This window comes from Schistocerca nitens, chromosome 1 (genome assembly GCF_023898315.1).
Source record: "Schistocerca nitens isolate TAMUIC-IGC-003100 chromosome 1, iqSchNite1.1, whole genome shotgun sequence".
Taxonomy (NCBI): domain Eukaryota; kingdom Metazoa; phylum Arthropoda; class Insecta; order Orthoptera; family Acrididae; genus Schistocerca; species Schistocerca nitens.
In genome coordinates, this window is record NC_064614.1 from 431,030,407 (window position 1) to 431,058,164 (window position 27,758).

Here is a 27,758-nt window from a genome sequence, read left to right on the forward strand (position 1 = left end):
ATCCAGGTTCTGTTTACAGAATCATGATGGTCGCATCCGTGTTTGGCGACATCGTGGTGATCGCACATTGGAAGCGTGTATTCTTCATCGCAATACTGGCGTATCACCCGGCGTGATGGTATGGGGTGCCATTGGTTACACCTCTCGGTCTCCTCTTGTTCGCATTGACGCCACTTTGAACAGTGGAAGTTGCATTTCAGATGTGTTACGACCCGTGGCTCTACCCTTCATTCGATCCCTGCGAAACCCTACATTTCAGCAGGATAATGCACGACAGCATGTTGCAGGTCCTGTACGGGCCTTTCTGGATACAGAAAATGTTCGACTGCTGCCCTGGCCAGCACGTTCTCGAGATCTCTCACCAATTGAAAATGTCTGGTCAATGGTGGCCGAGCAAATGGCTCGTCACAATACGCCAGTCACTACTCTTGACGAACTGTGGTATCTTGTTGAAGTTGCATGTGCGGCTGTACCTGTACACGCCATCCAAGCTCTGTTTGACTCAATGCCCAGGCGTATCAAGGCCGTTATTACGGCCAGAGGTGGTTGTTCTGTGTACTGATTTCTCAGGATCTATGCACCCAAATTTTGTAGAAATGTAATCACATGTCAGTTCTAGTATAATATATTTGTCCAATGAATACCCGTTTATAACCTGCATTTCTGCTTGGTGTAGCAGTTTTAATGGCCAGTAGTGTAATTTAGAGCAAGTGTATAAATAACCAGAACTTCTGTTACAAACATATTTATAGACACATCGAGATTGCAGAGCTACTGTGTAACCATTTTTCGTAAATCACAAGACTAATATATAAAAAGGCATTGAGATTTGAGGATACATTTGCGAAAATACAGACTGCAGAGATATACACAATGCGTTTGGTCTTAACGAAAAATATCTATCCTGTCATACAGAGGCAGGTTACTTACTTTAAAACTGTTGTAGTAATAAAGTAACCCCTGTAAATAAATTAAATGCACTTTTACCCCAAATTATAAACGAACTGATCGAAGGGAGCACCAAAATTGTATTAAACTTTCACTTTCTTTAGTACAGTAGCAGATAATTTTGGTTCGAACACTTCCTAAGGGCTTAAATAATAGGTTTCAGGAAAACTGTTGCAAACCATGTTTAATATATTTGAAGTCCTGTTTCTTTACGAGTATAAGTCAACATATACAGATTAACTGGCACTGCTGTGCTTGTTAAATCACAGTGTAGAGGGATCGAAAGAGCGACTGAATGCAGGCGATACCGCTGCAGAGATTGGCGGCGATTGTGGCTCCCGTATGGGGCCCTCAATGAACTCGTCACTGACGGAACTACTTGATTTCCCACATCAGGAGATACACACTGTAGTTAGAAGCCATGAGCAATTGATACTCACTGCCATAAATTATTTATACCGAATAGAAAACAGCATTAAGAATGACGAATACTGTGTCAGGCCTGTTGCGTGCAGTATCGTTCAATCACCATTGTTAGCAGTGGCAAAAATCAAAATACTAACGGCCCCAATATCAGCGTCCTCTAACGATTCGTGGAGGCAAGAAGCCTAGAATGCATGAGCGTGTTGCACCAGAACTGAGTTTACAAAATCCAGTATCACAATGGCGATAAATTTAATTATACGAGGGCCATTCAGAAAGTAACCTCCGGTTGATTTAAAAAAATACACCAAGTTAAATAAAAATATTTTAATATATACATCTTACAACTACATCTTTGCACTATTTTTCTACATAGTCTCCATAGCGATTGAGGCACTTATCGTATCTCTTCACAAGCTTTGAAATTCCTTCCGCATAAAAATCACCCGCTTGTGCCTGGAGCCAGCCAATCTTGCTGTCACTATCTCGTACAAGAGAGTCTTAGAAATCTGTGGAAAACCAGTAGACAACTCCGACATTGAGAAACGTCGATTTTCACGAACTTTTGCATCAACTGTCTGAACGAGTTCGTCAGTCACCAATGATGGTCTACCACTCCTCTCTTCATCATGAACTTTTTCTCGTCCACTTTTAAATAAACGTACCCATTCACGGACAACTCCTTCACTCATAACTCTTGGTCCGTACACGGCACAAAGCTCACGATGAATAGCTGCTGCAGAATATCCTTTGGCTGTAAAAAACCTTACGACAGCACGCACTTCACATTTGGCGGGGTTTTCTATTGCAGCACACATTTCAAACTGCCACAAAAACTAAACTAGCGCAGGTACGACGTTCACTCGACCACGGCTTGATGCCGACTGACCTGTTGAGTGCGTGAACGCACAGATGGCGTCGCTACTCCCCCCACAACCCGCACTGTGACCAATCGGAGGTTACTTTCTGAACCGCCCTCGTACATCAGCAGGAACAACAAGTAAAAATCTCATTTCAATTCTTTAATATACATGCTTTTAGAAACGCCAATAATGTAAAAGGCAAATTAATTTTCTGTCAAGAATACAGGTCAACTCTTTAAATCGGAAATATGACAGAAAAGTCTTCCAAAAACTTATTATTTCTGATGACATATGAATGGAGCATGTGTACTTTAAGACACCATAGAGACACACGAGCCTTGCCGGAATTATCTACAGGGTTATTACAAATGATTGAAGCGATTTCACAGCTCTACAATAACTTTATTATTTGAGATATTTTCACAATGCTTTGCACACACATACAAAAACGCAAAAAGTTTTTTTAGGCATTCACAAATGTTCGATATGTGTCCCTTTAGTGATTCGGCAGACATCAAGCCGATAATCAAGTTCCTCCCACAGTCGGCGTAGCATGTCCCCATCAATGAGTTCGAAAGCATCGTTGATTCGAGCTCGCAGTTCTGGCACGTTTCTTGGTAGAGGAGGTTTAAACACTGAATCTTTCACATAACCCCACAGAAAGAAATCGCATGGGGTTAAGTCGGGAGAGCGTGGAGGCCATGACATGAATTGCTGATCATGATCTCCACCACGACCGTTCCATCGGTTTTCCAATCTCCTGTTTAAGAAATGCCGAACATCATGATGGAAGTGCGGTGGAGCACCATCATGTTGAAAGATGAAGTCGGCGCTGTCGGTCTCCAGTTGTGGCATGAGCCAATTTTCCAGCATGTCAAGATACACGTATCCTGTAACGCTTTTTTCGCAGAAGAAAAAGGGGCCGTAAACTTTAAACCGTGAGGCATCCAGAAGCTTTAAACTGCGCATACCATCGCCGAATGGAGTTAGCAGTTGGTGGATCTTTGTTGGACTTCGTCCTGAAGTGTTGTTGCACTGTTATGACTGACTGATGTGAGTGCATTTCAAGCACGACATACGCTTTCTCGGCTCCTGTCGCCATTTTGTCTCACTGCGCTCTCGAGCACTCTGGCGGCAGAAAGCTGAAGTGCGGCTTCATCCGAACAAAACTTTATGAGTTTTTCTACGTATCTGTAGTGTGTCGTGACCATATGTCAATGAATGGAGCTACAGTGAATTTATGAAATCGCTTCAATCATTTGTAATAGCCCTGTACACAAGTGAATACGAAGATGCACTTTGCACAATACCTCGAGAGCGATGTATTATTTGTAGTATTCCGCTTTTCCTGTATTTACAAGATTTATGAAATTCGGCCTTCCCCACACAGACTACTTCAGATAATCCGTAATAAACAGTCTGAATGACTGGTTTGAAAAATCAAATTACTCTGAATATAACTGCCTTGTCGAAGATCCCCATATTCAATATATACTCATGGCTGTCATAATTTGCATTATGCGTCCTCCAGAAGCTATAATCGGTTTATTGCCCGAGTTTTGGGAGGGCACAGATTAATAGAAGGAAGACGTTGATGGCTTACCTTCTCATTGCTGTCATTGCTCCATGTCCTTGCTGTATTTCATGGCTTTTTTTAACATTCTACTGATTGGGACAAACACATTCATGTTGCCAGCCAGTTGTCTTCGTCTCAAACTGTTGCTGAGCAACGGCTCATGCCGACGCGTCGCGATCTCTTGTTTACTCTAGAAGAACGTACGATAACCGATCACTGTATAATTAAGAAAACTATTAAGTGACAGTAGGAGGGCGTAATTAGGCTGGAGCAACAAGGCCATTGTCACTTCCCTCCCCCCCTCCCCCCCCCCCCCCCTCCCATGACACGAAGGCACAGTAAGGAAAGAAGAAAGGGAAATGTATAAGAGAAAACTGAAACGAAAAGAAAAAATTAGAAAAAAAAATATCAGCCAGTGTCAAGATATTCAAAATGATTCTGCTTCTGAGGTAAAGTTCGGAAATCATTTACGTCCTTTACCCTGACGAACGATCAGCCTAAATTTGGACTCTTAATATCAACTATAGAATGTAAGGAATTAGATGTATGCAAATGTTGCGACCAAGGCTGTGGCGGAGCATAAGTCATGAGTTCTGAGTACAATAGCGTTCAGAAGCAAATCAATACACAATCAAAGTTGTTTAGCCCGTGAAGGTGCTGTGGAGCTAATCGAGGAACACCCCTGTGTTTCAAAGGAAACGATCACATCTACAAATATTTTTGGAAATGGCATGCTATATAGGCAGGATTTAAAATGGCTTCGCCGGCCGCGGTGGTCTCGCGGTTCTAGGCGCGCAGTCCGGAACCGTGCGACTGCTACGGTCGCAGATTCGAATCCTGCCTCGGGCATGGATGTGTGTGATGTCCTAAGGTTAGTTAGGTTTAAGTAGTTCTAAGTTCTAGGGGACTTATGACCACAGCAGTTGTGTCCCATAGTGCTCAGAGCCATTTGAACCATTCTTTTAAAATGGCTTCTGTCGGTACTTCCAAGGTAACACTAAAGACACAAAACCTAAGCCGTTAAGCTGACATATACACGACGCCTACTATGCATTTACAGAGTGCTTGATTGACATTCTTAAGGCTGTAACAAACATACATTGTTTCGTTGAAAGTCATAGGATAGAGATATGCGCATATACAGAAGGCAGTGGTATCGCATACACAAGCTATAACAGGGCAATGCATTGGAAGAGTTGTCATTTGTAACCAAGTGATTCACGTGAAGAGGTTTCCGACGTCATTATGTGCCGAACGAAAGGAATTGACGGACTTTGAATGCGGGATTGTAGTTGTAGCTAGACGCATGGGACATTCCAATCTGGAAATCGTTAGGGAATTCAGTATTCCGAGATCCACCCGTGTCAAGAGTGTGCGAGAATACCGAATTTCAAGCATTACCTCACACCACAGACAATGTATTTGCGAGAGGTCTTCACTTAACGACAGAGACTAGCAGTCTTTACATAGAGTTATCAATGCTAACAGACAAACAATTCAACGTGAAATAACCGCAGAAATTAATGTGGGGCGCACGACAAACGCATGTTAGGAAAGTGAGGTGAAATTTGGCGTTGAAGGTTGTAGCACCAGACGGCCGACGCGACTGCCTTTCCCAACAGCATGGCAACGCCTGCAGCACCTCTCCTGGGCTCGTGCACCATATCGGTTGAAACTTAGACGACTGGAAAACTGCTGGTAAGAGCTGATGGGGCCGGCCGGGGTGGCCGAGCGGCTCTAGGCGCTACAGTCTGGAACCGCGCGGCATGGATGTGTGTGATGTCCTTAGGTTAGTTAGGTTTAAGTAGTTCTAAGTTCTAGGGGACTGATGACCTCAGAACTTAAATCCCATAGTGCTCAGATCCATTTGAACAAAGAGCTGATGGTAAGGTTTGTGTGTGGTGCAGAGCCCACGAAGCTATGGACCCAAGCTGTCAACAAGCACTGTGTAAGCTGGTAGTGGCTCCGCAGCGGTGTGGGCTGTGTTTACATGGAATGCACTGGGTTCTCTGGTCCAACTGAACAGCTCATTGACAGGAAATGGTTATGTTCGACTATTTGGAGACCATTTGTAGCCACTCATGGGCTTCATGTTGTCAAACAACGATGAAGTTTTTATGGATGACAATGCGCCATTTCACCAGACCACAATTGTTTGCAATTGATTTTAAAACCGTTCTGGACAGACCATTTTGTAACAAGACAAATATAAGATTTCCAAGCAATCTTCTCTAAGGCAGAGCTAAAGCAGAAGAAATCGAGAGTTACAAGTATATCTCTGCTTATAGATAGGGAAGGCTGTCACATAGCCACTATCCAACTCTTCCTGATCGGTTGTTGTAAAATGGTTGAACCATTATGCGTCTTTGTATTAACTCCCTATTGCCGTCTCACATTGGTCCACCAACTCAGCTTTCATAACAAACCCGAGAGTTTGAAGCAGTTCTAACAAGCAGCGAAGCTCATACAGCACTAGGTACAGAAAGCTGACTAAAATCTGGTAATGACAGCAGTGACATTTCGGCGTAGGTCTGAGTGTATTTGAGGAGATCTTAATCATACACTAAGTTAATAGTTAAACGTTTACTAAGAAAACTGTTTAGTACAAAAGTAGACAAGTCATGACGGAAATATATTAGATTTTATGGAAACTAATAGACTTTACCGTTTTGAGGATATCCCTATCGAAAGTGGTTTCAGTGACCATGAAGCAGTTACAAAAACAGTGATTACAGAAGGGCAACTTAATCAACTGGGGATATTAGGTGTTCAGTGAGTTAGGTAAGCAGGCAGACAGTCATATCTAAAAACGGAAATAAAAACATTTACCTCCAGGCAAGTGCAGGTAGAGGAACTGTGGCTCAAGTTTAAAAGAACAGTTGTTCATTCGCTGGCTAGAATTATGTCAAGTAAAAGTGCTACTGATGGACGGACATTGTACGGTATATGGTCACTGAAAAGGAAACAGCGACCATGGCATAAAAGGTGTAAAGCAAAGCATAAGGCTGACGGAGACAGGATGAATGAAACATGTTTGTCTGTAAAAAGAACAATGCGTAACGACTGTAATACAATATTATCAAAAGAGCTCTCACGGAACACAAAGAAATTCTGGTCGCATTGGTAAGGCTGTTTGTGATACAACGTGTTGTCCTGACACTCATAGATGACACTGACACAGGAACTCGAATTGAAGACCAAATAAATAAATAAATAAAAAAAAGCTGAAATGCTGAACTCCGTCTTCAGATTTTCCTAAGGAGCATTCAGGAGTATGGTACCAGTTTAATTCCCCAAACACGAGTCGTTGGCAAACTGGTAGTGGTGTTGAGAAACAACTGAAATCGCGAAAATTAAACGAGCTGCTGGGTCGAATGGAATGCCCGTAACTATAGAAAATTTGCTGCTGAGTTAGCTAACAAACCATAAGTTATACGAGTGAGTTAATATGCCGCAGATCCGTTCTACAGAAAAGGTGCACACAGTCATTGGAAGAAAAATCAAGTCAAATTCACCTACAAGAAAGGTAGCAGAAGTGATTCACAAAGATAATGTCCGATCTAATTGACGAGCATCAGTTGCAGAAGCCTATAATATATTTGAACTCAAACATAATGAGGTATCCCGAACAGAATTGCATCAGTGCAACCAACATAAATTTCTAAAACATTCCAAGTGCAAGAACCTCAATATACATTAATCAAGAACAAGTAACAACAACTGAAGCAAACTAAGTGAATAAACACAATATAAAAGTACCTGTGTTATTAATAAGTATGATGCAATGGTCCCTCAGGCATGCATGCTTCGTGTCTCAAGGAACATTGAGCGGTATTTCTTAATAATACAGGTACTGCTATTTCTTGTTTATTCGCCAGTTCCAGGCCCTCTACATTTCAATAAATATGTCCTTCCGGGGTGGGAATGTCTTTAACATACGTGTGCAGGATGTGGCACACAAACTAAGACCCACGAACGTTCGGGTCTGGCCTTGATTCCTGCATGGACAGGTGAAGAAGTTAAGGCGACTGCTGACGTTAAGTGGGAAATGCGGATTCGTGTCCCAGTTTAGCACTAATTTTCATTGCCGTCATTCCAGTATACAGCCGATTGTGGTTCATATTTGTAATTGCGAATACATTTCCTGTAAACTAATGGCCTACTTAAAACGTCAGTGAAAGGTAAATCATGCAACATTTTCTTTACTTTAAGTCTAAGGAAAACTGACAAAATGTTTATAAAGGGATAAGATAAGAAGATTATAGCGATGAAAGAGTTGGGTACACCAAATTCCCATGTAGTGCCCAAAACATTAAACAGCCACTTCCAAGGCGTTACACTGCATGTTGCGATAATTTGTACGCTGATAAGAGCTATCAAATGTCAGTTATAGTATGTTAACAGAGGGCCACGTGTTGGCAAGAGGCACAGAGTGGGGACTGAAACTGTGATAGGCCAGTAAATCGTAATGGTTGCCAAAGAAAGGAGGTGATTATACTTCGTGGCAGTAACCTTTGAATTACTGGGGGAGAGGAGGGGGGGGGGGGGGCGAGGGGACAAGGAGACTGTCGTGGGAACAGCAGGGGGGCATAGACTGAGGGCGTCGGCGTTTGACACACGCCAGACGCCATATGCCATCTTCACTTGGTGTGTATTGAGGCGGTTTCTGTCTCCAAAGAGCTGGGCCCTTGGGTACTCCAACCAGCGCTTAGTAATTCCATGCTACGAGAAGAGCGCTAAAATAATACTTACCAAAGAAATAAAATTGATAGGCCTGTAGGTGTTCGTTCTCACATTTAATCTCCAAAATATGTACCGCAGAAGAGCCAAGATTCATAATAATGATGATGATGTCTCATACTCCGAGGAGCGTAGGGGACGATGCGGGAAAGAAGCACCGCCATACTAGGCAAGGTCCTAGCGGAGGTGGTTTTCCATTGGCTTCCTCCTACCGTAATCGGGATGAATGATGATGATGAAGACGACACAACAACACCCAGTCATCTCGAGGCATGGAAAATCCCTGAGCCCGCCGGGAATCGAACCCGGGACCCCTTGCGCGGGAAGCGAGAACGCTACCACAAGACCACGAGCTGCGAACAAGATTCATAATTTGCAGGTTTAAACACCAATTTTGATGATGAATTTATGACATCAATTTTGTACACATACTAAAATATCTTAGTCATAAGTGTGAGAGAAAACATTCTCTCTTATTTGCCCATTACCGTAATATTCCTACAATGAAGTTACAAGAACTGAAGTAAAATCGAATTAAATTCACATGAGAAACATAAAATGTGCATTACAGAACATGGAGAGCCATTAGTTACAACACACAGAAAGATCACAGTGAAATGTCAACATTTAAAATAGATGAAAGTTTGTTTCTTAGCATCTAGCTCAAACTCTATAAGAACTTCGTAACAAACGACGATCACGAAAGTTTCAACGATTACAGCGATATGCGACAGAAATGGGGAAATATACTGCACACGACCTAAGTGTATTTGGGGGAATTAGTTAATTTCCGTCTTAAACAGCAGCAAACTTTAGATAATGTTGGCCACCAGCTCTGAAACTCGTGTTTTGCATTTCAAAACCAACATGACAAAACAAAAACTTTAAATATCTGGAAGTACTGGAACTTATTTATTCACTTACTTATCAATGGCCTTAGTATACTGCCACCCTCTTTATCAATTGCTGCTGCAATAAACATAAATTATAACAATGACTGAATAATTGTAACTGTTATAGCACAAGAAACAGACAGGGGTGTTACTACGCAGGGGAAACTAGGCCAATGGTCGAAGGGAAGAAAGGGAGAAATATTAAGGGGAAGATTAAATGGCAAGTAAAGTGGAAATATTACTAAAAGCTATAAGTGAAGGGATGTATTTCGCTGTGGTAATATAATCATACAGGTAAATGGTTCTGTAAGTACTTCAGAAGTAGCAGTATGTGAATTGCTTACCTCCTTTCCTCATGTCAATGATGAATCTATGTTAGGATCCGAACATTAGTCACCTGGATCTGTAAAACGAAAGGGAGTAAATGTGAGCAAACATTGCAGCCAATCGGTGTAACGGAGCGTCCTTCATGAGTGACATGTAAAATGCTATGCAAAAAAAGGGAATCCCACCATTTAAATTTAGTCCTCACAGACGCTGTGAAACTTATCAGGAGACACCACTGCATAACATAACATTTGAGAAAATCAACGAATGTTTTGGCCACTGGTAGTAGCGTTCAAAAATTTGTTCTGCGAGTACTTCCGACGTAACATCATGGTGACTGAATCTATAACGTCGGTTTGAATACACGACGCGAACTACGCAAAGAGAGATTCACTGGCGTTCTTAATGCTAGTGAGAATCGATATAGCGATTAAAGATATTGAAATCTAGGAGTGTGGTCGTCACAGCTCTTATGTAAAGAAATGTCGGAAACTGCTGCCATTAAAGGATTATTCGATAAACTGCTTGGCGAAAGTTTCAGCATATTTTAACGATGAGGCATGGAGTGCAAATTCCCTGTCAAACCAATAAACACCGTAGATAAGCACTTCGACGAGCTTTACCAGGACGAGAGGATGAAATAACAATGGCATAGCTAGACTTACAGTGATGTCTTTTTCTCTAATAATTGCTCACCTTAATTCTCAACTAAATACTTATTCTATGGGACTAAGCAAGCTGTAGAAGCAAATAAAGCAGTACGACTTTTATCCATTATGGCCGCTTTCACTTTATGTTACTCGTAAAATTCACAGTTATTCAGAGAACACGAGCTGTTCTGAAAAGTGAAGTTGAAAGTATGGGTTATTTTAAGATGAAATCGAAATATAAAAACATTGATACTCTTAGATTTTCTAGTTTCAGCGTTTTGAAGCCTGTTCTGCAGCTGCAGAAATTCATGAGAAGTAAATTGTAAGAGTCACAATTTACTGGGTTCCAGCTGGTGATTTTGAGTTATACACTAAAAAGCTATATGTGTGATTGCACTTTTTAATCTGCAGACACAATTAGTTATATTTAGAGAAGGCCTAATTTAATTTTATGGCACACCTATTCGAGAACCACAGTTATCTTGCCATTTCATATAATTTATCTCCCCCTAATACATTTAGAAAATGGGTTGTGTGAACCAGCAGAGCTTCTGTAACTAACATTTTTATAGACACATCGGTATTGCCGCGCTATTGCAGTAAGAGGACATTGACAAATGATACTTCCTGCCATAAATTATCAACGAATAGGAAACAGCATTTAGAAATGACGATTACTGTGACAGGCCTGTTCCGTGAGGCACCGTTTTATCACCCAAGGTAGCAGCGGTAGATATCAAAATGGTAACATCTCCAGTACCACCAACCTCTAACTATTCAAGGAGGCTAGAACCGTATAACGCAAGGGCGCCTTGTACTGGGACTGAGTTTACGAACTCCAGTACCACAATGACGATGAATTTAATTATAAGACAGCAGAAAAAAAGGGAAAATCGCATTTCTTCTTATAGATAGCCATGCTTTTTGAGACGTCTGTAACTTAAAAGGCAAATTAATTTTCTGTAAAATATACGTGTCAATACTTTAAATCCGAAATATGTTAGAAAGTCTTATAAAAATGTATTATTTCTGATCACACGTGAAAGGAGAAAGTGTGTTTCAAGACACAGTAACACACTCGACTTGTCGGACATTATCTACACAAGTCATTGCACGGTGCTTCTTAGGGTATGTGTACTTTGTAGTATTCGTATTTTGCTGTAATTACAAGCTTTATGAAATTCTGCATTCCCTGCTCAAACTGCTTCAGATACAATAATCCGTAATAAATAGCTTGGACGAATGGTTTGAAAAATCAAATTACTCTGAAGATTACTGCCTTGTCAAAGACCCCAGATTCAGTATACATTTATGACTGTCAGAATGTCCTAGTGCGTCCGCCAAAAGGAATAGTCGGCTTATTGCCAGAGTTTTGGGTAGGCACGGATTAACAGAACTAGGACGTTGGTAGCATACCTTCTGGCTGCTATCGTTGATCCATGTTCTTACTGCATTTCAAGGCCATTTTTAACATTGTACTGACTGGGACGAACACATTCATATTGCTCGCCAGTTGTCTTCGTCTCAAACTGATGCCGCCGCCGAGTCCCCGCTGTATTGTTGAGATGTGCGACGCGTCGCAGTGTCTTGTTTACTCTAGGAGGACGTACGACAACCGATCACTGAGTAATTAAGAAAGCTATTAAGCGACAGTAGGAGGGCGTAATGAGGCTGGAGTAGTAAGGCCATTGTCGCATCCCTCCTTCCACCTTCCCACCTCCCCCTTCCCCCCCGGACACAAAGGCGCACGAAGGATAGAAGAAAGAGAAAATGTATAAGAAGGAACTGAAACGGAAAGGAAAAATTTGCAAATCACTGACTTCTTTACCCAGGTCAAAGATCAATCTACATTAAGATTCTATCATCTACTAACTCAACCTATAGAACGAAAGGAACTAGACGTGCTCAAATGTTGCGGCCCAGGCTATGTTGGAGAATCCGTCATCAGTTCTGAATACAATAGTGTGCAAAAATGAATTAGTCCTTAAAGTTGCTGTGAAGCTAATCAAAAAACACCGCTGTATGTTGAAGCAAATACGCACATCTACTTTTTTTTGCGACAGCATGCTCCATATGCAGTATTTAAATACTGGTTCCTTTAAAACTTCCCAAAATAGCACTAAAGACACTAAATCTAACCCGTTAAGTTGTCGTATCTGAACCCGTGTATGCAGTTTAAGAGAGTTTAATTGCCAACAAATAGGTCACGCTCAGGAGACATCACGATAATTCTTTGTAACATTGCCTCTAGCCTTCACAATGGCCTCATTTCGGCGAGAAAGAGGCGACAAATTTGTCAGGTATTCCTTAACCAGCTGATGATTAGATCCCAGACTCTGGGGATGCTAGTTACTATGTTTCATCCGCCGTTGCAAATAGCCGCAGATGTTTTCTACGGGATTATCTATGAAATACATCATCCCTCATCCGACATCTAATCTAATCTAATCTAACTTATATACCGCTACGTAGCTCGAGGTCTACGTCCAAAGCAAAGCTACGTAGCGGTGTACAAGTCGCAGGATGATGATATACTTCATAGCTAGGTATCTAGCTAATTTATAGTCTTCTACTCTTCGGGTAGAAGGCAGTTTTGCCTTGCTGCAAGCAGGCGTCGAGTATTTGGTGTAGTTAGCTCTTTAGTACCTGTGACTATATGCTGATGCACGTGGACTTCGAGCTACAATGGCGTAATAGAACGTTATATTAATGATAGCCTACAAGTATTCAAGTATTAACTATTTGAGCCCATGCTGTATCCCTGGTGTATTCTGCGAGTTATTCGGAATACCATCCACAATGGATTGCCTTTGTGTTGGTTGAAGGATGAAGACAGATAGTTGGCTACATGGCAATATTCCTAGGCATCGTTATATATATGTGTTCGTAATTTATATCCATGTAATGAAATGAATGAGATTTCGTAGGGTTGTGGATTCAGGATCACATTTTGTTTTTTGTTCAGTATTATTTGGCCACATACGTCCGTGTGCTCATTCTAAGAAGCAGGCTGTAAGAATTTTGACCGCTCTGTGTTGGCATGCCACTTAGTAATTACGGCCTTGATACAGGCAATCACATCGCCTAATCTTTCCGTGCTCTAAGCATGGTGTGTTGCACTATAACATTATAATTTTAAGATTAGTTGCGCTAGCTCCAGTCTTTGTGCTGAACACCGCTGTATTTTAATAATTTCCTAAAAGTTTTTTTGACATTCAGTCTAACTTCTTTTAATAATGTTTTCAAAATTTTTTATTTTCTTTTTTATTTGTGCTGGCACTTGTTTAGCTATGCTGTCATAAAGGTACTTGCAGTTTTGTGATGATATAGTGCATTTATCCTAAATATGATGTATAGAATGCCTTAACTTCTGTCACGCAGAAATCATCAAAAAAAATTTTTAGCACTTTATAACTTTTATATTTGGAATCATGGTTGATTTTAAATTATGTATTTGACTTTTAATGGTAGAAACTATGCATTGCAGCGACGCCTGTCGTGCTTGTTGTCCATTTCACGCGGTGGCTGTTGACAGCCAGTCTTTTGGCGCCCTACTAGGCATGACGTGTGATCATATGGATCCAGTGTTGTGGTGATTTGTGTAAATAGTAATTTTAACTTTTACTTTTGACGAGCCAAAACATCATTCATGTCATACGTTGTGCATCTGGAGATTTAATGGCAAGATTTTGTGTACATCTGGCACAAGATTTTTATAATAACCTGTACGAAGATATGTTGTCATTAAATCCTCTATGGGTTAATCTGGCATTATTTGTTAAACAGTCTGTAGCACCTTTTGTAATGTTATTACAGATCTGATGATGGTAACATAGTTTACGAAACCGGTTATCCACAATACAGTGTTTTATTGCGATCTTGTCTAAGAAGGTTTTTTTTCTCCTAAGGAAGTAAATACAGATCGCCCCTTCATACTCAATATGAGTAAACTGACTTCTTTTTCAACATAATCTCCATTCATTCCTTACGCCACCTTAGAGGGAGGCTCTGTGTGCTTGCACGGTATCACTTTACTGACCGACGACCAGGCTGTAGGGTTTTGTGAGTTTCTCCCAGGTGCGCAGATTTGTGCGTGGTCTTGCTCTGTCATGATGAAGGAGACGTGCGTTCGCATTTTTGTGGCGACGAACATGCTGTAGTCATTACGTCAGTTTCCTGATAGTAGCATGATATCGTTGCACGAATGAAACAGAATAACCACTTCAGAGCCCTAGAGGACCGACGGCATGACTTAACGGGCTGAAGATACGGCCTTGAACTTTTTCTTCGAAGGACACGTGGTGTGGATTGCCGTGCTGTTTCCAGTTCAAAGTAATGAAACTATGTTTCATCGCCTGTGACAGTATTCTACAATAATTGCTACGATCATCCTCGTAAAGCGCAGGCAATTAGATACAGATGGTTTTTCGTTGCTCTTCAAAATGGTTCAAATGGCTCTGAGCACTATGGGACTCAACTGCTGTGGTCATAAGTCCCCTAGAACTTAGAACTACTTAAACCTAACTAACCTAAGGACATCACACACATCCATGCCCGAGGCAGGATTCGAACCTGCGACCGTAGCAGTCGCACGGTTCCGGACTGCGCGCCTAGAACCGCGAGACCACCGCGGCCGGCTCGTTGCTCTTTATGGCCTGCTGTTGGGCGGCGGGGAACCCAGCAGGCATATGCCTTTGATTATCCCAACTGGCGAACGAGTGTGTCAGCACTAACAACAGAGACGTCCAGTTGAGCAGCGAGGTCTTCGACTGCGATCCGTCGATCACCTCGATTGAGAGTGACGTCACGATCCAACATTACAGGGATCACAGCTGTGTGCGGCTGGTCGGCACGCGGGAAATCCGACAGGGTTGTGCGACCTTGGTTGGTTGGTTGGTTGGTTTGGGGAAGGAGACCAGACTGCGTGGTCATCGGTCTCATCGGATTAGGGAAGGATGGGGAAGGAAGTCGGCCGTGCCCTTTCAGAGGAACCATCCCGGCATTTGCCTGGACTGATTTAGGGAAATCACGGAAAACCTAAATCAGGATGGCCGGACGCGGGATTGAACCGTCGTCCTCCCGAATGCGAGTCCAGTGTCTAACCACTGCGCCACCACGCTCGGTGTGTGTGCGACCTTGTTGGGAGGATGAGAGACGCTTCGCCCAGCGACTCACAGTGCTTTTGTTCACTGCCAGGTCTCCGTAGACATTCTGCAAGTGCCTATGAATGTCTGCGATGCTCTGGTTTTCCGGCAAAAGAAACTCAAGTTCTCTGCTTGGAATGCACCTCCGTTACAGACGTCATTTTGAGGGCTATGGGAACTTCATGAAATTATAGCGGCTGAAGCGGCAATATTCCACGATGTCACACAACAAGTTCTGCGGTTTTTCAGCCGAAACTGGCGAAGAAAAAGAAAGTGTTGCATTACTTATTCAATGCCCCTCGTAGATGCATCTTACTGCGAAGAGTTCATACCACCTACTGACACATTCACAGCACATCTCTGTCGTGATTGACTTCACAGGTGGAGAGTCAAATGACCACCTGGTACTAGTTTTGTACGATAAAAAGCGCTCCAAATACATTAGTGTCTTTTTTAAGTGGTTGAGCGACATTTTCCTCTGTGATCGTAACCCTTACGCGTAAAAAATTTAACGAAGTGCACCAGTAGGTCTTCGTAACGTAAATAAATCCTTCAGATTTATTCTTCAGTGTAAAATACAAGAAGGAATCAATACACTGTCCAAGGCCTTGGAATCTGAGAATATGGACAATGTAGCCCGATATGACCACTTAGGAACTATGCAGTCAGAAAGGACCAATCGAACAACTGCTTGCCAAAATTTTCGGCATCTACTAAGTACGAAGGATAGGACCACGAGTGTAAGTTCTCCAAGGAAGGAATAAAAACGAAGCACCTCGACGAGTTTTGCAAACATGAGAGGCTGGCATAGCCCGCAGTCAGACTTAGAATTACACATTGTTTGCCTAATAATGGGTAACACCAACCAGTTACTTGTTCAAAAATGGCTCTGAGCGCTATGGGACTTAACTTCTGATGTCATCAGTCCCCTAGAACTTGGAACTACTTAAACCTAACTAACCTAAGGACATCACACACATCCATGCCCGAGCCAGGATTCGAACCTGCCACCGTAGCGGTCGCGCGGTTCCAGGCTGTAGCGCCTAGAACCGCTCGGCCACCCCGGCCGGCAGTTACTTGTTGTTAAGGAATGAATGAAGTTATAAATACATTCAAAATGGTCCCTATTCTTTGTGAAATTCCTGTCCATATTTCTCATTCGTATACAAAATCAAAAGTGTTATTCTCCGGGACACCAATTTTGTAATACAGCATTGACATCCGAAGAGCTGTCTAATGCTTGTAAAAGACGGAACAGCATTTCCACAACACACTTCCACTGTCTGCAGCGTTATGCGAAGTCCATACGAAAATTTGTTTCATTCAGCGTGTAAGTTAACTGAATGCGCATTGCAAATTAGTGCTGAGAGCTAGACACGACGATACAGGGAACTGACTTCATTACGTATTTGCCACACATCTCCCGAGTAAAAGCTTCTTTGTATCAGTGATTTCACAGGGAGATAGGAATTCAGTACGTGAAGAAGTCGGAGGGTGCCTCATATTCCATGAAACTGGCCTCTGTTAACAGCGAATCTCTTCCCTCGCACAGTACACCTCAGGCATCAAGAGACAAATATTATCAGTATGGCTCCTTCAGATGAAGTGAAGATTTTCACTAATCAGTCGTTATCTTTAACACCAACACGGCGTCTCGGCGTGACACAGACACTTTAGGAAGAGTCAATAACTCTGTGAGTTTCACAACGCACGATCATGCATGTGACCTAAAACTATGGTAACAAATTACACAGCATTTACATACTACATTATAACACTACCGTATTACAGTAGGGTCTAAAGGAACAAGCATCCAAGTCCACCATGTTTACCATGGTCTTAATAACTTCAATGAATCGCAACGTACTGAGACCTTTTCCACCCTATGGGTATTCATTCTGTTCAGAAAACTGAACATGATACGTGTGAAAGGCGATATTGAAGGTGTAGCCAGTTCCTGAACCAGTCCATCAAAAAATATAATAAAAATTGGCGAAGTCTGACTCATGCAAATTTAGATACAAGTATAGGGATTTGTTGCGCCCGGCATGACGAGAATTTATCGATTGGCCAGTCTTTTACCAAAAAAATAGTCTGCTCATGGCCCACGTGGTGGTTGGTATTACACAGGCGTACAAGTCCATCCTGTATTATCATACGTGAAACAGAAATGTGATTAAAATGACCAAAATGGAAAACAGAATTACAGATAAATCACCGAAAGCGATCAGTAATAGAATGACAAAGATTTTTATATGATGATAACTTGGTACAGGGGTCACACTCATTGTTCAAGCAGAAAAGCAAGAAATGTATTCATTTATTCACTTCACACGATACAAGACAGCATTAACCAATTATCAACCATCGAAGCAAGTCCTCAACTCAACTAACGATCATGCTGAAAACAGTGGTTCAGTCCCAGACCCAGCTCAAAGTATGGGATCATCAAAATCCACATTAAAATGAGAAAATGAAAATGCATCCTTTTTGAATTGAATTTCTTGGCTGTTGGAATGAAATGATCGTATGGCATTGTTGGCCGGGAGGCCCCAACCTGGGGAGTTCGGCCGCCGTATTGCAAGTCCTTTGTAGGTGACGCCAGATCGACGACTTGCGAGTCAATGATGATGAAGGACACAACACCCAGTCCCCTGCCGGAAATCGAACCCCCCCCCCTCCCCCGCGTGATAGGCGGTAACGCTGCCGCTACGCTACGGAAGCGGACTCTTGACTGTTAATTTAAGTAAATGTGATGATTACCCACATTGCAACGCAAAATGTTTAGCTAATCCAGACCACAACTGAAACTGCTAGGCTTGCTCCGAGGAGCTCGATATGCTCTCAAGGACGTCCTCAGGGAGAGTTTTTTTCCAAAAATCTTTCTAGTCATCCCTGTCAGCCGCCTTTGTCCGCCGCTTTTCTGCAAAGTGGGGGGAGAAGTTCACCAATCGCCAAACACTAGGAAAGACGGCCGATACTGGCCCGATCGAAGGATGCTAACAGAGGCAGGAGACCATTGTTCTGAACCACTCCACAAACTTTTGAACAGAAATTCAACGGAAAATTTCCACTGCTTTATACAGTGAGTGCATTTGGGCAATCACAAGAGGCTAAAAAGGCGGGATGTCTGTTGCGCTAGACAACACCAGGCTACAGGGCACGTTTGAACAGTACTCAATGGGAAGTCCCATGACTTTGTACGGGAAAGAAGTAAAACTGCTCTGGTTGCTACTGGTACAAATGCTCATTGAATGACCAGCACATTTTAATGCACTGACCGAAAGAAAATCGCAACACCAAAAAATAACTATTGTAGAGTAATGAAATTACGAGAATATATCTAAGTAACATATTTAAGTGATTAACATTTTAAGATCACAGGTAAATGTAAGGGCAAGATAAGCCATTGCAAATGTGAAATGCTAATACTTTAATAACCGATGTAACCGCCAGAATGTCGAATACAAGCTTGCAAACGTGCATGCATGTGTTGCACAGGTGCCAGATGTCAGTTTGTGGGATGCAGTTCCCTGCCTGTCAGTACAGGGACGGCTTATGCAGTTTGGGGATGATGCTGGAGTTGTCGTCCGATGGTGGCCCAGATGTTCTCGATTGGAGACAGATTTGATGATGGGGCAGCCCAAGGCAACATGTCGACACTCTGTAGAGCATGTTGAGTTGCTTCAGAGATATGTGGGCGAGCGTCATTGTGCTGGTATACACCCCTTGGAACTCTGTTCATTAAAGGCAGCACAGCAGATCGAATCATCAGACTGACGTACATATTTGCAGTCAGTGTGCGTGAGATAACTACGAAAGTGTTCCTGCTGTCATATGAAACCACACCCCAGAACATAACTCCAGGTGTCTAGCCCACAGACTGGTTGGTCGTAGGCCCTCAACTGGCCTCCTTGTAACCAACACACGGCCATCAATGGCACCGAAGCAGAACCAGCTTTCATCAGAAAACACAACAGACCTCCACCCTGCCTTCCAGTGACCTCTCGTTGGACATCATTGAAGTCGCAGATGGTGGTGGTTTGGGATCAGTGGAAGGCACTCTACAGGGCGTGTGGCTCGGAGCTGTCCCTGAAGTAGCCGATTTGTAAAAGCTTGTGGTGCCAACTGCTGTTGAAATTGGTGCTGCAGATGCAGTGCATTGCGCCGGACCCACTCGCCCAACACAATTGCCTCCCTTCACGGTAGTGTCGCGTGGCCGTCCGGGGCCCGGTCTTCTTGCGACTGTACATTCTCGTGACCACCGCTGCCAGCAGTCATGTACAGTGACTATATTTGTGCCAAGTCTTTCTACAGTATCGCAGAAGAACATCCAGCTTCTCGTAGCCTATTACACGACCTCGTTCAAACTCAGTGATGTGTTGATAATCGCGTCTTTTTCGCCTTGAAAGCCATTCATAACTTGGGTCGTTACAGGCAGCGGCATTCACTAAGTGGCTACGTCTGCTCTGTGGCAAGGTTTCACCAGGCTACACACAAGCTGTGAAACACTTACAGTGGATCTGCCGCTTCCAGTGCCCGCAGCGACGCGGCTGCGGCGCAGAGCGACCGGCAGTGAGGACTCAGCGGCGCCAGGGGGGCCAGCAACCACAAGACGGCTGTGAGCGCTTACTTTAGCATAACGTACGTATATGTTCACGCACACTGTCCCTACGAATATGGCCCGGTTTATCGGTTCTAACTTTGGTCCACCTGTGCAGGATATGTGAAGACGTTCGCTAGACAGTCACCTCGTAAAGCGGGGGAAAGAGGAATTCGACATCGCACTTCTGGTCACCGATTTGCACCGGACACTTCTGGTACAGGACTCCGAGTAGATTGTAGATGGAAAGTAGTAGGTGATTGAGAGATATAAATACAATAGGAAAAAGTCTGTGTTTATTGTAGTAATGCGGTTTACATTGGCACCTTTCAGAGTACATGAGCTACAGGGATAAGAGGCAATAGTTGAAGACGGTCGAAAGTAACCGTTACGTTTTTAGGGGCGAAGGAATAATGGAGAGGCAGAGAGAGATAGACAGACGGCCCGTTTCCTCTGAAAGAGAACTCAGCAAGAAGATGCTGATAGTGGCAGATTAGAAAAAGAAAAGATGCAGCCTTCTGCTTTGCAACAGAAGAAACACAAGATAGTAAAGGCAAATGGCCCAATCCAACCGTCCTAATTCCCCTCTCTCCGTCCGAACAGTCCAGGGAAGGCCCATCGGTACCGACCGACCGCCGGGTCATCCTAAGCCGAAAGCGTTATTGAATGCGGGCACTGACGGCCACATGGTCAGCACACCGCTCTCTTGTTCGTTGTCAACTTTCGAGACGGAAGCCGCTACTTCTATATCAAGTAGCTCCTGAATTGCCCTCACAAGTTCTGAGTGCACAATACTTGCCAAGAGCGCTTGGCAACCTGAACGGTCACCCAACGAAGCGCTTTCCAAGCCTGACAGAGTTTAACTTCGGTGATCCGACGTGACCCGGTGTTACCACTGCGACAAGGCCGTTGGCCATCCGTCATAAGACAGAGCTGAAGCATAAGAGACCAAGACTTCCAAGTTTCTGTCTGAAGGCAAATCAAATGACTTCACCCCCACTATTTCTGATTGGTTATTGAAGGAATGCAGGGCTATACTGCGTGTTCGCACGGACTCTGCACCGTCCTCGTACTTCGAATAATCAGCTCAGTATTCAGATAACCGACACGTGTACCTAGCTAAACAAATGGGTACTTAATGAAAAATGTTAAGAAGACCTGAGAAATGATAAAAAATTGTAGAGGTCACGTTGAGACCGACGACTGTCTTACACCACCCCTCGTCGCCGACAAAACTTCTAAACAGGAGCTTCCTTCCTTCGAATAAACCACCATCTGTCTTGTCAGTTCACATCTACATAAAAAAAATTGTAATTTCCATCCGCAGCAGCACCTGAAAATTCTGAAAACAACAGATTGTCGTAGTTTCTGTGGCAGATCTACAAAAATTTGTAGTGATAACTTTGCTTGCTGCCATCGGCAGACTGCACAGTTATTTCTTTGCATCCATATTACAGCAAGAATTAGGTAGGACAGAGCTGCAGAGAACTTTTTAACATTACAGATGTGACCTTCGTGAGAAAATTGTGAAAAGCAGATCAGTTTGCAATAGTACTTTTTATTAAAACCCCATGACCTAGGTTTCGACGCCTATGAAAACGTCTTCTTCATACAGATCAATCACTAACACTGGCTATATAATGTCCTGGAGGTACGGTAAATATGTAGCCATCAGGCACAAACGAAGATCAAATTCGCCTTCATAATAATAAACGACAAAAATCGTGCTGACTGTCGTTAGAAAGTGCTTCATGAATGCAACTAGTTTACTAATTTAGATCAACAGGTTCTTAATAAACTTTACCATTGAAATTGATTTGTCTGTTTTCTACCTTCTCCTCACTAAGATTGCATTCCAAAGTTGCTGCCTCCAGCCGTGTTCAAAATTTTAAAATTTACAGATGTACTTTCTTTGTGACAAAGGCTAAATCCGTTGTTCACCTCCTAGGATCAGTACCGGTCTCTCATAGACCCATCCGTGAATATAGGTCATAGCTCTCGTTACTAACCCACTTATTTTGTATTACAATGGGGATAAGAATTTTCTTTTGTTCAGAATATGATGATTTGTGGTCACTGTATTCCACGTCGCCCTTAGATGACTTCTGTAATTTAGTTGCTCAGTTAACGTGTTATTTTTATTGAATAACGATCAACCATTATTCCTATTTCTCTGTAATTATCGTTCATCCCGGAACCATTAATTAATTATTTATCGTGCTTTCTTGGTTGCATGTGCCATAACCATGGGAGCACACTTGACCAATTACGTTCTGCCTCCAGTGGATTTATTTATTTATTTATTTATTTATTTTTTCAAGCCGGCCGCGGTGGTCTAGCGGTTCTGGCGCTACGGTCGCAGGTTCGAATCCTGCCTCGGGCATGGATGTGTGTGATGTCCTTAGGTTAGTTAGGTTTAAGTAGTTCCAAGTTCTAGGGGACTGATGACCACAGATGTTGGGTCCCATAGTGCTCAGAGCCATTTTTTATACAAGCTGCCATCGGCAGATTATAAAGTTACTTTTTTGCATGTATATTGCAGCAAGAATAAGATAAGTCTGAGCGCTAGAAAACTTTCAGGCATGTGCTGTTCTTGAATATGTTGAGAATGACTGATGTGCTTCATGATTCTTCTGCACAAGTTTTAGTTTATACGACAATGAGTCTGTATCCCCACTCCAAGCATGCTGCCTTTAGGGGAGAATGCTATACACTTTCATATCGTGTTAGTAAGCTTTACATTGGAAGTAATTTTACATTGCTTGAACATGTGTTCAAGATCCACTACTGTTACTGTTGTGCTATGAAAATTTTTCCTACCCCAAATACGTAATTAAATGAAATCGATACCGTTGGCATTCAATTACGAGCCAAACTCTTGTACACGAGGGAAATATTTTCAAGGCGTTGACTCTAAAGACAGTACTCAGATTAAATTTGAAAATGGGTAGGAGGTTTTCAGTGGGTGACCAACACACTGCCAATGTGATGAACGAAACACGAACTACAGACTTTAACACACGGGAGTATGTGTTTTATAAATTAATATTCGAGACTAATGTGGGAAAATAAGTTTATGATTTTAAATAACAAGAATTATTTCCACGCATCACGCTCTGCGACAAAAGGATTTCAAGCTTTCGCTGCTACTAATGTAACGTTTTCGTTGTATCCACCACTTCACAAGACGTAAATGCACGTTAATATTGGCTATTTTACTTGATTTTACGTATCGCTTGTTAAACATTTATAAAGAGAATTTAAAAAAGTGTTCCATATACCTATTGGACGAAACAAGGTCCTGCAAACATATATCTGGAAACAAATACTTCTTTTGAGATAAGGGCCATTCTGTTGAACGATAGTCACCTGTCGCTTGATACAACAGGGGGTGATCAATGAAGTAACCACTCATTGCGATACATTCCTTGGTCACCCTACTCAAATAATCACGAACTCGTATGAATACACCGACTGCTCTCGTATTTAGCAGTATTCATGGGACACATAGGGTTGTAATACGTGCACATTGTTGGTAGCTGTGAAACACACAAATGTGTTGAATATTTTCAAAACCAATACTCTAAGTGATTAAGGTCAGGTGAACGAGGTGACCATGATGCTAGATCTCCACAATCAATCCATCGTGCGTTACTGTCTTACCAGCCTTAGAAAATGTGGTTGGGCCATGTCGTGCATAAGACAGTGCCCTTATCTTTCGGAAGGGCAACTTTCTCCAATGCCGCGGATAATTTATCATACCGAAACTGATGACAAATAGCACCTGTTATTTTGTCCGGTAAATGGAATGGCCCTAAGAGTCTGTCACCCACAATTCTTGCCTACTCTATACTAAAGTGAAACTGATGTCTTGCTTCCATTATCGCACGACGAGGTTATTTGTTATCGTACTTCGAGTGTATCCTATCTCATCAAATCAACTGCAAAACTGTGAACTGAAGACCTTCATCGCCCCGTCTTAGAACCTATCGGCAGAAGTTTAATCCGACACGGTGGCCTAGACGACCGAGAGATTGCTCACATGACATGATTAAAGCAACTGCTTGTGCAGGACTTACCACACAAGAGCGTAGTTTACCTCTTCAGCAGCTCCAATTCTTCACACGCTTGTTTGAAGATCATGCTCGGCGCAACACTCACTCCTCGTATTTACAGCGTGCGAACTGTGCGGGGGGGGGGGGGGTCTTCATAGTTCTCTCATCCTTGTTGAGGATGACTCAGTGACAGCAAGTCGCTGCAACAGCCTGCTGAATATTTGCTTCCACAGGAGGATAGCAACGTTGCGGATATCTATCGTCGCACGTGACATGATCTGTCGCCTGATACTGTTGCCTAAACCATAACAGAATACCAGCTCTGCCATTTCCAGCGCGAAATAATAGGATTCAATTTCACTGTATACTCTCAAGGAATCACTAGTCTCGATCTGATGCCAGCACAGCCTCAAATGTACGATACGGTAGTAAGATCTGCGCCTTGCAGCAGCATCACAGTCAGACAAATACAAACAAATTAAAAACTGAACTGAACTGAGTACTTCCAGAAACACGGTATGCGAAAAAATAAGAAATGCACTTCTATGAAGAAAACAGCGTATAATTAATAATCAAGTCAACTCGACTTCTTAACCTTTCGTTAGTCACGTTTGTATCTGTGAGGCACATGGCCTAATTTTCCTTCAATATTACCGCGATAAATAGAGATTAGTGCTTTCCGGCCCAGGAGAGCTTGCATCCTGCACCTGATGTTGTTTAACGGAAGTCTCAACTTTATCTCCATAATGCCGATTTCGCGAACGAGGCAGATGTTAACAAGTGTGCCATGCTGCGTCTATTAGGTACATCGCGCCAATTCACGTAACGCATTGTCACCGCTACTGAATGTAAAAATGTAAATTTGTGGTAAGATCTTATGGGAAGAAACTGCGTAGGTCATCGGTCCCTAACCATACACACTACTTAATCTAACTTAACTAAATTACGCTACGGACAACGCACACACTCATGCCCAAGGGAGGACTCGAACCTCTGACGGGGTAAGCCACCCTACTGAATGCAATCATAGCAGTGTTGAGAGTGTGCTCAAGTCGGTAGTTATGTTGTTGTCTCGTAAATGAGGGTACATTTCGTTATTAAAAGAAATCCTAAGGTTGAAAATCAGTAAAGTTTGATAAAATACTGAGGAATTGGATGAGGTTGCGGACTTTCAAATAATAAATTGAAATAATGGTGGTGTGGTGGCCCTCAACCACGTACCCTCCGACTCAATGTTGAAATATTAAAAGTTTTGGCTGGTTTCGATCTCTGGGGCTGTGATACGTAGTTGCTGCATTACTGGCCAAATACTACTGAGTCTACAGTATGACTCTACACATGATTCGAATGGCCGAAGGCTCCTATCACTCGGCAATTGCAAATTTACAACGTAACAAAGATGTTTATAAATGAAAGATTAGAATTAAATAAAATCTGCAAGTACTTTCTTAACGACTTTAAATGATGAGTACAAGAGTAGAAGTATCTATGAGAATGCGATATATTTCTGCAAAACACTTATTGGTGTCGACGGTCCAGCAATTAAATAAAAGATAAGTTGAATAACAGGGAAACAATAGATTCCTACTACACGTAATTAGTTATGAACAACAACAAAGCTCGCAAGATATTCACTTCTAAACGCACCCTACGTCTTCACTGTAGAATCCACGGAAATCTCACAAGTGCATAAGTCAGCACTACGAGATATTTCTATCTGTCACGACCATGCGTAAACCACTCTACGCTCTCCAAGTCCCTCTCGCGACTACCCTCCATCGCGCCGTCGCGTGCAGCCTCCCCGTCTCCTGTCGTACCGTTCCAACTACCTCTCCTCTCTCATACTGTTCTCCCACTTCCATACAGTCACCCCATTCACGAGCGCTGTGATTGGCTAGAGCGCTCCCACCCTGTTTTCAAGCCAACGCACACTCACAATCATAATGAAACATTTTCGACATAACTTCAAATTAAATAAATATTCCTACGGCTGGATCATAAACACGCTCTAACACACATTATTAAATACATAAACAAATTAAATAGACGTATATCAAAGGTATAGAACAAAAGGACAGCCAGTAGCCTAATGTCTCTATACTTTCTAAAACACAGTAAATATTTAACTAATTTCTTTATGAATAGTATATATCGGATATAAACAAAGACATAGGTGAATAAATATATTTATAAGCATGCTGCTACCGTTATTTCGTGTAATTGTGGAGTACTTATGGCCCGTCACGCTCGATAGTAATTGGCCACTTTGACTGCCAATAACTCATATACTATTCAAGTTACATGCCTGTAATTCATAACAATTTAGGTTTACACTAATTGCTTTCTAAAGACACGATGATCGCCGAAATCGGATGAAGCGTTTAGATTTTGGAAATTCGTTGCTGGTGTTGCTTCTATAATTTACCGACAGATACTAAACTTTAAATTAATAAAGATATTGAAAATCTGAATACAACATCAGAATCGTTGTGCAAATAATGGTAATTTACGTGTTTCTTTTTGAGGTGTCATCATTCATGTGGCTACTATTAATTTCTATACGAACTGTGAAATGTCTGCCAATAAGGTTTCACAAAGTCCGCCATCTGTGGCACTCCCAGCGTGTCTCCTTCATCAACACAGCGTCACCAGGGAACTCCCAGCCACATGGCTGAACCATGCGCTGAGGCTACCCCTCTCGTCCGACTAACGTTCAGCATCACGTGTTTGCTGCCGGACCGCAGCTTTGTCGAGTGCCCTGTGCGGCCGCTCGAACTACGAACATATAATATTTCCAGGGCGCCACAGCTCGCCTGTTAATTCACACACCTCCATTTATTAACATTCTGGCTTGCCAGAATGTTCAGAAGTAGCACCTTTCAGTTCATATAAGTTGTGAGCGTGGGGTTGATCTGAGATTCTGTTATTCTGCGCAACGGATTAATCTGAGATGTACCCTTTACCCTGTGGCTCCTGCAAGTTGCAATTTCCACCCCCACACTACTACAGAAGTCAGAAGTCAGACAGACGCTCCTAACGTTCTAAAGAGAAATGCCTGAAAAACTTTCAGCAATAAATATCTTCTGGAGTCGTCCGCTGTATGGAAATGAAATAAAAATTCACAAAATTTCTTACGTAACTAGTGGGATACTTGGGTACTGGAGTAGTGCTAGTTAGTGTAAGAAAAGCATGAAACTAACGGAAGTTATTATTTATTTTGCCAAAAATTCTGAGATATCACAATGGCACTTTTAGTTATGAATTGTGCAAGTTGTATCCTGGTTCTTTTCGGAATGTGAAGTTACCTCTTAAGGATAGGATTCGCTAATGAAATTTCTATACAAAGTTTAAGATTGTTGTTGACTTGGCAGAATGGTTGAGAGGCGCACCTACTCAACTTGAATAATTATCCTTTAGTATGTTGCTAGGTACGGTCGAGGCTGCCCCGTGTGAAATGCAGTGAAGTGTGCTGTTGTGGAGGAAATATGGGGCTCGCAATAGCTGTAGTGCACAATACCGTAAGCTGTGATGACTGC

The 27,758-nt window shown here is 42.5% G+C and overlaps 1 long non-coding RNA gene across 1 annotated transcript; it reads right to left on the reverse strand.

The window, feature by feature from the left end:
• Window positions 1-8,745: 8,745 nt before the first annotated feature.
• Window positions 8,746-24,342, reverse strand: LOC126235907 (uncharacterized). The gene is made up of 3 exons (XR_007544839.1): window positions 24,247-24,342; window positions 9,788-9,846; window positions 8,746-8,903 (listed from the first exon to the last, which is right to left on the reverse strand). It is a non-coding gene; the product is annotated as an uncharacterized LOC126235907 (long non-coding RNA).
• Between the last annotated feature and the right edge of the window lie 3,416 nt (window positions 24,343-27,758).